The 13,962-nt window shown below is 60.4% G+C and overlaps 1 protein-coding gene across 4 annotated transcripts in view; it reads right to left on the bottom strand.

Annotated features, from left to right (window-relative positions):
- Macrod1 (mono-ADP ribosylhydrolase 1) overlaps positions 1-13,962 on the bottom strand; it is a 155,381-nt gene that overhangs the window by 126,591 nt on the left and 14,828 nt on the right. The gene's annotated exons all lie outside the window — the stretch shown is intronic.

The following is a 13,962-nucleotide window of genomic DNA, read 5'->3' as shown; positions in this document are numbered from 1 at the left end:
GTAGTCTTATCTGTGTATCTCACACCCAAAAGGTTGGTGGGGGGAGGTTGTTATTCACGAGAACAGTTTCTGCGAAATTTAACATAAAATAAAAACCCATTACCTCTGCCTTAGATCTGGTCTCTGTCTGGACAGGGGTTAATGAGTGTCTTCCTCCTGTTCCCAAGAAGCTGTGATTTCTCCATGTGCGTGGTGGGTGGGTGGCCCCAGCTCTCTGGCCCCACAGATGTCCTCAGCCCCCCCACTCCTGTCCCCGTCGCGCTGAGGGCCGGAGCCAACCAGGGGAGGCCACTGCAGAGAGCAGCAGGCAGGGGGACTTCCGGGGAAGGGCACACCAGCTTCTCCCCAGGAGAGGCTCAGTGGCCGCTCGGGACGGCCCCCTGCTTCCCCACCTGAGGCACGTTCCCCGGGGCTGCAAGGGATTGTTCTGAAACACAGCCAGAAGAGAGCCACTGAGGACCTGCTGTGTTCTGGGGCTGGGATGAGGCATCACCCCCGCCTCACGGAAGGGCAGGTGGGACCATCCTGGCGGGCAGGGGCTTCTCTGGGGAGGCAGGGTGGCATTGAAAATGTCCCCAAGGATGCGGAGGACGGGAGAGCAATGGAGAAGACCAGCTCCGTGCCTGGGCAGGGCAGCAGGGTGCGTCCAATCTCCTCCTTCTGGAAGGCTCTGGCCCTGCCCAGCCACCCCTTTTGGCCAGTGGCAGCCCCCCTCCTGGCAGATGTGCGAGGACAACTTTCCAAGTACCACTGCCCTTGGCCACCCCAGGGTCTCCATAACTGCTTCAATTTTACCCCCACCCCCACCCCAGGGATGGTCCGGCCCCCTCCCCCCTCCCCCGCAGCAGTGCCACAACCCAGGGGGCACCTGAGGAGCTCCCCAAGCCAGGGCAGAAGGGCTGTGTTCCCAAACTGTGTTCCTCAGTCCTAGAGCTGACAGAGGTCCTGCCTAGAAAGGGTTCGCCATCCTCAGCCTTTGGAAACCACTGGGTCGTGTCCCCGCGCTCCTGCACGCGGGCCCTGGGGTCCCTCAGAACTGGACTGGACCCACCATTCCACCTGTTCCTCACCCTCCCGGGCCTGTTTCCCCCTCTGTCAGGGGGCTGGGGGGCGTTCCTCAGCCCTAGGAGCCCACACCCAGGCTGTCCTCTGCAGATCTCCACGCACCAACCCTGCGCTGTCCGCAGGCTCTGGGAGACGCCGGACGACGGTTCCTGAGCGCAGGCCCCGCTCCAGGGTTTAGGGGGCATTTGGGGCCCCCAGACAGAGCCTGGAGCCAAGCAGTGCCCCTCACAGAGGGCACCGAGTGCCCCAGGGGCTGGCTCAGGGGGGCAGCGTCTGAGCAGGATGAGGGCTACTCCCTAAACACCCCGCCACGGCCCAGGTCCAGGCTGGCCTGAGCCTGAGGCCTGGGAGGACTGGGGGTGGGGTGGGGTGGGGTGGGAGCGGGCATCTCAGGTTTTAGTGCCTGCCTTCTGGACACCCAAAGGTAACCAGCCTGTTCTGAAGAGGAGGTGGGGGTCTGAGAGGCAGTGGGACCCCTGTGCTCACAGGAGAGCAAGCAGAGCTGGCCCTCTCCAGTGAGCACAGGGGATGGGAGATGGACATGAGTGCTGGGGCAGTGCAGGGGACTCACTGGCCCTGGACACCCCCGACCTTGTCTATAGGCGGATGCCAGGAGAGGCCCCTCCAGCCCGGCAGCTTCAGGACCTGCCCTGCCCAAAGAAGTCTCAGCTCTGCTGATTGCTGAAGTTAAGGGCAGAGGCGGGTAAGACCTCCAATGGCTGCCCCACAGCCACGGGGCACCCCAAGGCCCAGGGCGGTTCCACCCAGAGTCCCAGTTCTAAGGAGGGCCCTCGAGGCTGTCCTCCTGCCCCTGAGCCCTGCTCCTACCTGGCTACCACTGGGTTCCAAAAGCTTCCCTTCTCCTGTCCCCCCTTCCCAGGAGGGGTCTCTGGCTTCACCACGCATCCTGGAGATGAGGTGTCCAAGCCCGAGAAGGGTCTGACACACAGAGCCACAGCCCCGCACCCAAGTTCTAGGCTGATTCTTGGCATCCTGCTTAGGATGCACCGAGGCCACCCAGCCAGCCCCCCAACTCTGACCCAGGAGGTCTGGGTGGCGTTGGCCTCTCCACTTTCAGGCACCCCAAATAAAGCCTGCTCCCCGAGCCGGCACGGCGGCCACCTCCACACACATCATCTTCCGGGGCTGACACGGCCACCTCCCTGCTGGCCTCCACGTCCAGCCTCTCTGAAGGACCCTCTCCTCCTGCGGCAAAGTAAACAGGCTCTCTCCAGCGCTAACTGACAGCACGGATGAGATCCCGCTCCCCCCTCGGAGATTTACAGGGGAAGTGAAATCTTATTTGCACTGCTGCCAAGCCTGGGACGCAATGAAATTACGCCTCGAGAAGAGACCCTGCCGGCTCCTCGCGGAAGCGGCTGCACGGGAGATGGCTTATTAAAAGCCACAGTGGCCACATTTCAACCTGTTTCAGGTGTTAAGTAATTCACTGCCACCCAGAATTCAGTGGCAGGTTTTTATCATTTTTATTTCCATGATGCAGACAAGTACCGGGGGAGCCGCTGCGAGGAGAACTGCAGGTCCACATGCCCCCTGCCCGGGCACTGCCAGGGAAACGGGTGAGGGCAGGGCCACGGCGGCAGCAGACACCATGACCCTCCCCAGGGTTACACCAGGCTTGGTCAAAGCTCAGAGCGACGGGAAGGGCAGCCCCTAAGACACGCAGCCTGCCCACATTTGGAGGCAAAGATCATCAGGACATTTTCTTCTTTTTGCACCGGGGATTGAACTCAGGGGCACTCGACCACTGAGCCCCAGCCCAGCCCTATTTTGTATCTTATGTAGACACAGGGTCTCACTGAGTGGCTGAGCGCCTCCCTATGTTGCTGAGGCCGGCTGTGAACTCGTGATCCTCCTGCCCCAGCCTTCTGAGCCACTGGAATTACGGGCGTGGGCCACAATGCCTGGCCTTGGGACATTTTCTGAAGGCGGCAAGAAGGTGAGCTCCGTGAGGAAAGTACCTGGCCACCAGCCACGGGGTCAATGTCGGGGCTGGGGAGGAGTTCCACATGCCCAAGACCCTGGTCTAATCCCCAGCACCCCAAAGTCAAGTCTTTATTGAACAACTGCTCTATGCCAAGCGCTACCCAGACAGGGGACACAGCAGCCCAGGGGACTCCTAGGACCCCAAACCCATGGAGCACAGGTTCCACCAGAGAGTGTAGAACAAATATTCCTGATTGGTGAAAGAAAATGTCCTAGAGGTGGAGGACCCTGGAGCGGAGGGGCACGGAGTGAGGGCCCAGCTTCACTGTGGCCTGCCAGTCATCTCGGCGGCCCCGGGCACAGGGACTTCCCCATGCCAAGCCTTGGGGTTCAGGACCCCACCCCACTTCACTGCTCCGGAGAATGCCGGGTCCTTCCCCTGCCGCGCCGTAACCGTGGGGAAGCACGGCCTCCTGTTCTCAGGGAGCAGGGAACAGGGACCCCGGGGTCTGGGGCGCTGGGTGGGCAGCAGCGCGAGTCCTCCCCGAGCCCCAGCCCCGTCTCAGCGGTGCAGGCGGAAAGCTGTTGGATGCCTGCTGGCTTAGGGGGATTAAGACTATTACGAGGCTCGGGGCTCATCCGACGCCCTTTCCAACACCCCCTTTCCCCACCTGTTTCCAGAGACTCCAGGAAGACCAAGGGGAATCTTCAAAGTTCAGGCTGAGCCAAGAGCAGAAATTCTTTAATTAGCTTTCTCTTGGATCGGGGCCCTGCGAATGGATTAGTCATGGAGCGGGCAGGAGGACGGCATCCGAGTCCTCTTTAAAGCTGAGATTACAAGCCTGGGGTGAAGGACTGCGGGGCAGTCTCCAGGGAGGGACTGTCCCCCACGCAGGCCCTCCCCAGCCAGAGGCTGCTGGGTGTTTGGCAGATGGAAGCCGCCACCAGGAAGACTCAGAGATGTGCTCTATGGAGACCGCGTCTTCAGGAAGCTGGCGCGGAGAGACACTTGGCACGGCCCAGGCTATGCGCCTGGTCTCCTAATGAATGTGCTTCTCCCCCGTGTGACCACTCAGATCTGCAACTTCATAATTAGGGGGGATTTCCTAAAGGGGTACCCATCTGTGAGAGGCAAGGCAGCGTGACCCACGGTGCCAGGTGCCAGGCATCTGTCACATGACCCGTCCTCACGACAGGCTGGCACAGGCAGGGATTAGACCCAGGGGTGCTTAACCACTGAGCCACATCCCCAGGCCCTTTTTTATGGTTCATTTAGAGACAGGGTCTCAACTTGTTGCTTAGAGCCTTGCTAAGTTGCTCAGTCTGGCCTTGAACTCGTGATCCTCCTGCCTCAGCCTCCCGAGTTGCTGGAATTAGAGGCCTGTGCCACCACGTCCTGCACTTATTCCCATTTTAAAGGGTGCAAACCAAGGCCCACACCTAGGACCTAAGCAGCTTGCCCAACGCTGCAGCGTCAAGAGTTGGTGCTGGGGCTGGGGGTGTGGCTCAGTGGTACAGCGCTTGTCTAGCACGGGTGAGGCACCGGGTTTGATTCTCAGCACCACATACAAACAAATAAAAGTTCATCAACTAATAAAAATATTTAGAGGGGCTGGGGATATAGCTCAGTTGGTAAAGTGCTCGCCTCACATGCTCAAGGCCCTGGGTTCAATCCCCAGCACCACAAAAATATATATACATGAAAAAAAGAAAGAGGTTGGCGCTGGAACCTGGCTGTCCAGGCTCCTTCCCTTGCCCTGCAGGAAGCCTTCCTGCTAATCACTCACTGCAGGACTGTACCCTGTTGTCCCCGCAGAGGGTGAGCCCTAGTTAGTGGCCGGGAACGGGTTTGATCATTCCATATTTCTGAATGCAGGAAGGAAGGTGGCCCTACCTCTGTCTGGGGGCCTAGAAGGAGAGATGCAGCAAGGGCCAGGGTGGGCCTCAGGGGAAGGAGGACGCGGATGGGAGGAGCCAAGGGAGGAGGCTGCCAGGACCCCAAGAGCTAAGCTCCCCGCCCGCCTGCTCTCCTGCTGGCTGGTTCCCACTTGGGTGGGTGGGCCGAGGATGATTCAAGGACTCAGAGACCCAGATTCCCCAGGACCGCAGCCGTGTGAAGTGCTCCTCGCGCTCTCCCTTGAGCTCCGCATCAAAGGCAGCTCCGCTGTGGTTGGGCCACTCTGGGCTCTGCAGATAAGGGAGTCTGGACGAGCTGGCAGAGAGGAGCAGCCCTGCCGCAGGCCCATATCCTCCCTCCCCAGCGTCTGAAGTGCTCCACCGGGCTCCCTGACCCTGGCGCCCTGATGGGCCCACTTCCAGGGCTGGACCACTGCTAGCGACCGCGTAGCACACCAGGGCGCCCGGCCATCTCCCCTGCTCCCCTTCGAAGCAGCAGCACCTGTGGGATGAGGGGACACCCAAGAGGGACACCGCAGCCAGCTCCAGACAGGTTCCTGGAGACGGCTTCTCAGCCAGGACCTAGAGGACGGCGAGAGCTGGCCACGGAGGCTGCAGGTGGGCATCACCCCTGAAACCTGTGGAAGTGAGCAAGAATGTGCAGTTTGAGACGCGGCCGGAGGGGGGGGGGAGGAAGGGAAGGCACCAGAAAAGGCAGGAGGGGCACCGAGGCCAGATGGTGTGAGTGGGACACGCAGAGGGTGAGGTCACAGCCAAGGTGACGCCGTCCCCCAATCGAGGACCAGAGGTGTGTTTGCAGAAGCCATAAGAGCCAGAGCCACCCAACTCCAGGGTCTCGTTTCCATCTGTTGTCCCCGAGCACGGCAATGTCCCAGCCATGCAGTGGCACAGCAGAAGAAGGAAGCAGCACTCCCCTCCCTTGAAAGCCAGGCCCCAGAGGAGCCCAGCCACAGCCAGGGGAGAGTGGACCCCAGAGCAAGGGAGCGGGCGGTGGTGACCTGGAGCTCGAGCTGCTGGAGCATCTGTGGTGGTGGCCCGTGCAGTGGGGGAAGCCAAGGCGGCAGAGGGGACAGGAAAGGCCCTCCTGCCAGCAGAGAGGACTTCTATGTGCTGTCTTAGAGCGAGCACTTGGGAGCACCTCCATGTGCCCATTTGGTGGGTGCCACTGGGCAGGAACCCCCAAGAAGGGACCCAACCCCCCCCGCCCCCCACCTGCCCCATGGACACCCCCAGTGCCCGCCTCGTGGCGGGTGAAGAATGATGTCCCTTACTTAATTAGCCTCTTCCTGACGCGGGAAGCTCTGCTCCCTGTGCTTATTTACTGGCCATTAGTTTTCCTCCTACCGGGAACTGCCCGTCCAGATCTTTCACCCATTTTTCTTATTGATTTGTAGGAGCTCTTCGCATATTCAGAGGGGAGGAGAGAAGCAGCCTTCTCCTGGGGCCTGGGGGCCTCCCTGGAGGGTCCTTGGTCCCAGGAAAAGGAGGAAGATGCGTGCAGGTGTCTGGATGTCCCTGCCCTGTCTGTACCCTCCTGGCTCCCCACGGGCCACCTGGGCCAGAAGACGGAGCCCCTCCTGTGGGGGGAGCCCCGGCCAGGACTGCGTCCGTGGGCGGAACCCAGCGGGGCCTGTTTTCCCTCACACTGAGAGGTCTACACTGCCAGTGGCTGGCGGGGCGCCCAGGATGGCACCCAAGGGGAGCTGGTTGGCACGACAGACATCGAGGAGGATGGAAAGACTTCCACCAGCCAGTCTGGTGGGGACCACCCCACAAGAGGCACCGGTCCCCAAGGCCTCAGGCCCAGGCTCCACCACAATCCCGCCCCTACCTCAGTCCTGGCACATCTTTTCCTTGTCCCCAGCCCCAGTTATGATGGTTCCTAAGGAGCGACCTTGGCCTGGGGGTGTCACACTGGAGCCCTGCCCCCTGCCCTCAGCCTAACGACCTTTCAAGGCCCAAATCATCCCTGAGTTTATCTCCTCGCCAGCATGTTCCACATTTCAGTGGACAAACAACGCAGACCATAAAACTGATTTCCAAAGCCCATAAAAGCAATAACATTTAGGGAGACAGGGAAAACACAGCCCCTCCTCTCCCAGAGTAACGGCCACCACGAGTCCTCGGGAGGCCCTTTCTGCAGTGGGGGTGGCTCGCAGGGCTGGCCTGCAGACTTCCCTACACCAGGTGGTAAATGACCGCTCAGCACCTGTTCCCAGGCCCACGGCAGCCAGAAGACTGCAAACGGCCTGCTTAGCCCTTCCCTGCTCCCCTGTCCCCGGCTCCATGGCTCCTCAGGAGGAAAGGGGCCGCTGGCAACCCGGGGCCACCCCTGGGACCTCCTCCACTAAGCTCTCTGCAGGACCCTGGGGCAGCCTCCAGGACCAGGCCACAGACCACGGCCTTGGTGCTGGCCAAGGTCACCTCTGCTGCAGCGGGAGCAGGAGGCCACCCAGGCTGAGGGCGGCCCAGTGGGTGTCCTGGGCAGCCAAGCTCTCGTCTTGCTCCCGCCACGCTCTGGTGATGACCGCCAAAGCAGTCACCGTGACCTCTTAATGGCAGGAGGGGGATGGGGCCTTTGTAGGGATCTGGAAAGCTTAGCTGTCTCCAAACCCCCCATCCTGGGCTGTGACCCAGCCACTAACCAGGAGGACACCCAGAGAGGTTCCCTCAAGGCCCACTCCTCCTGAGCCATCACAGGAAGTTCCCAGGAAACAGTGGAAAGACTGGATCCCAGACAGGTCACTGCAGGTCCCTACGCCACAGCCTCCCAACAGGGACAGCAGAAGGAACAGCAGCCACCTCCAGGTCACCACGCTGGTTGTCCCAGGCTCAGAAGTGTCCAGACTCCGCACATGTGGCCAGGGCCCACGGCAGCCAGAAAGACAGCAAGGACACTTCCCGCAGCTGCAGGACACGGGCTGGGCTCCGCCTGAGGACAGGGCACAAAAGACAGACCATGCCAAGGGGGAGCGCCCTCCTGGAGGCAGGGGGATGGACCAAAAGGCCCCAAGAGGCCCTTCAGGGAAAAGATGCCACAAAATCGGAAGTTATCTGGGACTAAAAACCCTGCCGGAAGGACAGATCTACTGTGCAACCCACAGGACTAGGGAGGACTAGGAGTGCCCCAGACCAGGGGGGACACACAGATGGCTTCTAGGGGCTCATGCCCAAAAGTCACTCCCCTCCCCCTCTGCAATCAAAACACCCTATGACATGGCCTCGGCAGCGGGAGCTAGCCTCTTGCTCAGCTGCAGGGAGGTGGAGAGAAGCCAGGGGAAGGGGCTTCCACCCAGATGCCCCGGGAGCAGGGTGGGGAGCGGGTGCCAACCCGGAGCAGCGGGGCCCGAGGCTGGCGTTGGGCGGGGAGCCCCGTGGGCTGGAATTTATGCAGCTGCCTGTGACTCCTAAGGCGAGACGAATCTCCAGGCCGCTTTTCTCAGCAGGAACAAGTCTTTCCCTCAAATCGATGGTGACACATTTTTAAACTCTGATATTAAGGAGGGAAAGATTTTGCCGGCCCCCCTGGGGGCAGCCCTTATTAGTCACGGGCTCATCTGAGAGAAGCCGCAGCCGCAGGCCCCATGGGCCTGCGCAGGACAAGAGGCCCAGAGGCCAGGCTGCGCCACCAGACAGTGGACACCACACAGCAGCACGCGACAGGGCAGAAGGGCCTCGGGGGCTGGAGCGAAGCCACATGGCAGGGAGGGGGGGTCTCTGGAGAAGATGACAGTGGGTTCCATCCCTAGCAACACACACACGCAGAAGGAGAGTGAAGAAAAAGGTACAGGGTAGAACAAGAAAGAAGCATTAATATTAATATAAAATCTAAATCGGCTTCCAAGTTTGGAGTTACGAAACCAAAATTCCTGCTTTGTGGGGTGTTTTTTTTTTTTTCTTTTTTGGTATCAGAGACTAAACCATGCTAGGCGAGCGCTCTGCCACTGAGCTACAACCACAGCCCCCCTTTTCTTTATCTGTGAGACAGAGTCTTGCTAGAACTTGCAATCTTCCTGTCTCAGTCTCCCCAGGGCCTGAGATTACCAGCTTGTGCCATTGGGCCCAGCTGTTTCCCTTTTTATAATGGCTGCTAGGAAGCTCAAAGCTGCATCTCATGTTCAGTTGGAATAAACTTGCTCAGTCTGTTTTTATTTATATATTTATTTAGTTGTAATTGGACACAATACCTGGCACTTTATTTATTCACTTTTATTTGGTGGTAAGGATGAAACCCAGGGCCTCACACATGCTAGGCAAGCACTCTACTGCTAAGTCACAACCCCAGCTACTTTTTTAGATTTTTTTTAAGACAGAGTCTTACCACGCCATCCAGGCTGGTCTCAAACTCGAGTCATCCTCCTGCCTCAGCCTCCCTGGTGTGTGGGACAGTAAAAGCAGACACCATCACACTCAGACTCACTTTAGTTTTGAAGTGTCATCTGGGCTGGAGCCAGGGCAGGGTGCCAGACACCAAGCGGCCCCAAGCAGCTCCCAGGAGCATAGACTACAAGGCAGGCATGAGCCATGGCCCCCGGGTAGACCAGACGCCAGCTTCAAGCAGCAGGCTGTAGGGCTGAGAGAAGGCCAAGACCAGGAACCAGGCAAGAGGAGGTTGGAAAGGCTGAAGGGCTGCAGTGATGGCCAAGAGCACAGGGCACATTCTAAAGAGAGGCTCCATCAGGTGTGGCAGCACAGGCCTGAGAGGCTGAGGCAGGAGGATCTCAAGTTCAAGACCAGCTTCAGCAACTTAGCGAGACCCCCAACTGAAGATCAAAAATAAAAGGCCTGGGGATGTAGCTGAGAGGTAGAACACCCCTGGGTTTCATCCCCAGCACCAAAAATGTGAGTCAGTCAACAAATGCCTAAGTCAGAGCCCTCTGTAGGGCTTGGTTGCTCTTCTGCCACCGAGCTGCATCCCAGCCTGGTCTGGCTCTTTCTGTTCCTGTTTAAGGATTCTTGGTTCTACTGTACTTATTTTTCAGTGGGAACCAGTAGGTTAAACTTTTTTTTTTTTTAAATCAATGGCAGCTCGCACGCCCACTTCCTCGGTAACAGCAGTCACCATTTATTGAGCTCCAACCACCTGTCAGGCGTCCCAGGCACCGCCCACAGCCTGCCAGCACCTGGGGAGGGCTCACTCCGAGGCTCACAGAGGAGGAAACTGAGGCTCAGGAGGAAGGCTCTCCTGCCCAAGGTCACAAGGGCTGGCAGTGGCCAGGGCAGGACTTGAACCCAGCTGAGTCCTGTCTGCCCCTGACAGGCCACCCTCCCACCCCAGAGCCTCGGGTCCCAGCAGCCCTCCCTGGCACCAGGGTGGCTCCCGCCTCTTTATAAAGAAGAGAACAGGCTGAGTCCAGGTCACCGACAGGGAGGTGGCCAGCTGACCCGCAGAATTCCCTCCCAGGGCCCGGCCAGGCCCCCTCCCAGCCAAATGCCCGCCTGAGCCTCCGGGGGAGGCTGCCTCCCGCTGCCGCCGCAGGATTTAGCTCCTGTGACAATCCTCGCCGCCGAGCTCCCGCGGCAAATGTCAATTCTGGGCCTTTTGCTTCGTAGGTTTTCATGTTCCGGCTTCTCCTCCACATCCGCAGCAAGGTGGCTCTCGCTCTTCAAAAGGGACGAGCGTTTGATGGTGTTGGAGCCGAACGTGAAATACAGCCAGGCGGCAACGCGAACAGCCCGGCCGCCGCGGGGACGCCGGGGACGGCTGGCGGCGGGGCCACGTGCGCGTCCAGAGGGGAGGAGGGGCCACCTGTGGCTGCCGGGACGGGGCGTCCTGCCGCGGGCTGGCCTGGCTGCGGGGGAAGGGCCGCCCCCGCCGTCTCCGCCCCCGCGGCCCCACTCGGCGCCCTGCTGGCCTCCGTCCGCGGCCTCCGCCTGGATATAAATAGCAGGGCCTCTCCCTGGCCGCCAGCCACAGAGCAGCAGAACCCGCGCGCCGCGTCCACCCCAGGGTCCCCAAACCTAGCGAGTCGGTAGCCTCTGCCCGCTCTGGCTGTGCCAAGAACACACAGCGCAGGCACCCGGGGGCTCCCCGCAGGGACCAGACCCAGCGACAGCAGGCTGGCAGGTGGACCCGGGAAGGCAGGACTGGTGCAAGCTGGTGGCAGAACCGGATTTTAGCTCTATTCTGTCTCATGAGCAGCCACAGCCCAGGCCACCTGAGGCCTGCAAGGATGGCGCCCACCAAACAACTCCAGGGGTGGGTCCTCCCTGGGGCACTCTTGTCTCTATTTTATAGAGAAGAAAGAGGAGGCTCAGAGAGGATCAGTGACTTGACCAAGGTCACACAGCTAGTACACAGTGAAGCTAGGACTTGTACCCAAGTCTCCAAGTCCAAATTACAAGGTGTCCCACTACGGAGACCCAACAGACCGCACGGGAGGTGAGGAGCCAGGGGCTGGATCCCCTGAATCAGCTTGTGCTGTGTCCCTGAGGCCAGCCCAGGACTCACCCAGGAAGCGGGATCAGGGTCTGGAGTGGGCAAGAGCCCACCCCAGGGGTCTGGCGGGAAGATTCAGTTCAACCCATCTACCAATGTCGCTGCACACAGCCCGGGGCGAGGGTCCCTGGCTGCCACCTGCGGCTGTGGCCAGACCTCTTCATCTAGGGACAGGGTGCCCATCTCTTAAACAGGCAGGCAAGCCACAGCCTCGTGGGGAGTCCTGAGGCGGCCGGGCAGCCCCGTGCCCAGCTCTGCGGGTCCCTCCAGGAGAGCGGGTCCCTCCAGGAGAGCGGGTCCCTCCAGGAGAGCGCGCCAAGGCTGCAACGCCAGCCCTTCTCACGCTTGGCCGGTTTAATGGTCCCCATTAATTTCAAAACACATACATCCCCCGGCTCAGGCCTGCTCAGCTCAGTGCTCGGACAGCACGTCAGGGACACGGGCAGGCGTAGCACAGGTGCGGGCGCTGAGGCCAGGTGGCCTCAAGGACAGGGGTGGGGGGAGCTAGACAGAAGGCCTTGGGGGGCCTCAGCTCATGCAGGAGCAGGCGGCCACTCCATGGTGGGATGAGCCCTGGACACGCATTCTGACACGAGTGACCATGACGAGGAGAAAAGGGACAGAGAGTGGCCCAGAGCCGAGAGTCAAGAGTCTGGAGAGTCTGGGCTCAGGCTCTGCTGTGCCTGCTGTGTGACCCTGCGTAGGTCATGTCCCTCTCAGTTCCTGTCCTGTCTTTCTCCCCAGGCCTGTAGGTGCCTTGAAGGCAGGCGCTGCGTCTTACTAAACCTCGCACCCACAGAGGCCCACAGAGATCCAGGATCCACGGGAGGGCCCTTAAGTGTCCGCCACCATCCTCATTTGTGAATCGGTCAGTACCTTCTGGCCAGCGGGGTGGACAGAGGGCTGAGCGGAAACAGAAAGGGGTCCCACAGCAGGTCACTGGTTCTCATAGTCCCTGTGCCACCTGACCCTACTCCCAGAAGCATTTACTCACTCATTCAACAAAACATGTACTGAAATCCAGGACAGGGTTCCCGGGTCCAGGCCCAAGTCCCTCTCCCATTCCCTGGGGGCAGCAGGAGGCTCTGGCCAACGCACAGGAGGCATGGCGGAAGACCTTGGGGTGCAAGGACCTTCAGGGTCCTTCCAAGTCCCGCCCACCGGACAAGGCTCTGCTCACTGGACCAGGCCCGGCAAGCCCAGGAGGGCATCTCAATAATTCAGGAGATCCATCATTTATGAATTTATGTAACCACGGTCGACCTTGCCGAGTGAGCCGCCCGCCGCCCGCAGCGGTGCAAGCGAGGTCCTGGCAGTACCCGGATGTTCAGGGCTTTTTAATGTGGGGAGGGGGGCCACCTGGACCCCAGGCCCCTCAACTGCCTCCCCATCCTCTCTGCCCCTTGCTCCCAGACTGGACCTGGGTGGGGGCTGCTGTAAAAGCAGAGCCGGCCGCTCCCCGCTAAAGCCCCAGATCCAAGACCAGTGCTGTGACCCTGCGGGGGTCTCAGTCTCCTAGTCTGCAAAATGGGGGGCATGTTCGTCCCAGCCTCAAGAACAGGCCATGTGGGCAACGGAGGGCAACCACTGCACAGAGACACTCAGAGACAGGCAGGTGACAGGCAGCCCAGCCCTGCAGGTCCATGGTGCACACCAGGATGGGGACTTGGAACACAGGACAACTGGGTGGCTGGAGCCCACCATGAGGCCTCATGGGGTCAACCAGCCCCAGCAAGCCCCAGATGTTAGTTTAGTTCCCATGACAAACATCAGCCCCCCTGACCTTCCCAGCTGGGAGGCCAGGAAGGACACGCCCACTCTGGGAAGCAAACTTCCAGCCAGAAAACCAGCTCCTGTGGCTTCTGGGATCTGGAAAGTCTTCATCCAGCTCTGCCACCATTTAGCTGTGTAACCTTGGGCAAGTTGCTTCCCATCTCTGAGCCTCAGTTTCCTGGCTGCTACAGGACAGGGAGTGAACGCAGCCGAGGCCTGGAGGAGATCTTCCCCCAACTTCTGGGCTCCTGTCCTCACTCTCACGCACTCCCAGGCTGGAGCCCAAGGGAAATGCCCACAGCACCACTGACCAAGTGCCCCCCAACTCAAGACCTGGCCACAGCACAGGCCGAACCCCTCAGAGCTGGCCCACAGCACCCCACCCACCTACCCTGGCCAGTGCTCTCCCTCTCTCCCCTGGAATGGCCTTGCCAGTGTTCCTCTCAGCCTGCACTCCAACTCAAGTGCCCCCTCCTCCAGGCAGCCTTCAGGATTGCTGCCTGCCCTCCGCCCCCCCCCCCCACTGGGGTTGGGATTAGGGGTTGAGTGTGTTTGAGGCCCAGGTGTCCCATGGTGCCCAGCAGGCCCACCATGGAGACTTGCTGGATGAATGGACAAAGGCCACCACTCACCTGTCACCTGCCCAGGTGGGGCATGTCATGGCTCTCCCCATGCTCCTCAGCTTGAACACCCACATGGGGTGACCCTGCCCACCCCCCGGCGACGAGGACCTTCCTGGCCGTCCCCTCTCTGTGCTGGGTGAGCCTGGAGGAGGCAGCCAGGGCCCAGCAGGATCAGGAGCTGCTAGCACCGCCCCGTCG

The sequence above is a fragment of the Ictidomys tridecemlineatus genome, chromosome 4 (assembly GCF_052094955.1).
Source record: "Ictidomys tridecemlineatus isolate mIctTri1 chromosome 4, mIctTri1.hap1, whole genome shotgun sequence".
Taxonomy (NCBI): domain Eukaryota; kingdom Metazoa; phylum Chordata; class Mammalia; order Rodentia; family Sciuridae; genus Ictidomys; species Ictidomys tridecemlineatus.
Note: the sequence above shows the minus strand (reverse complement) of the source record. Positions and strands in the feature narration are given on the sequence as shown.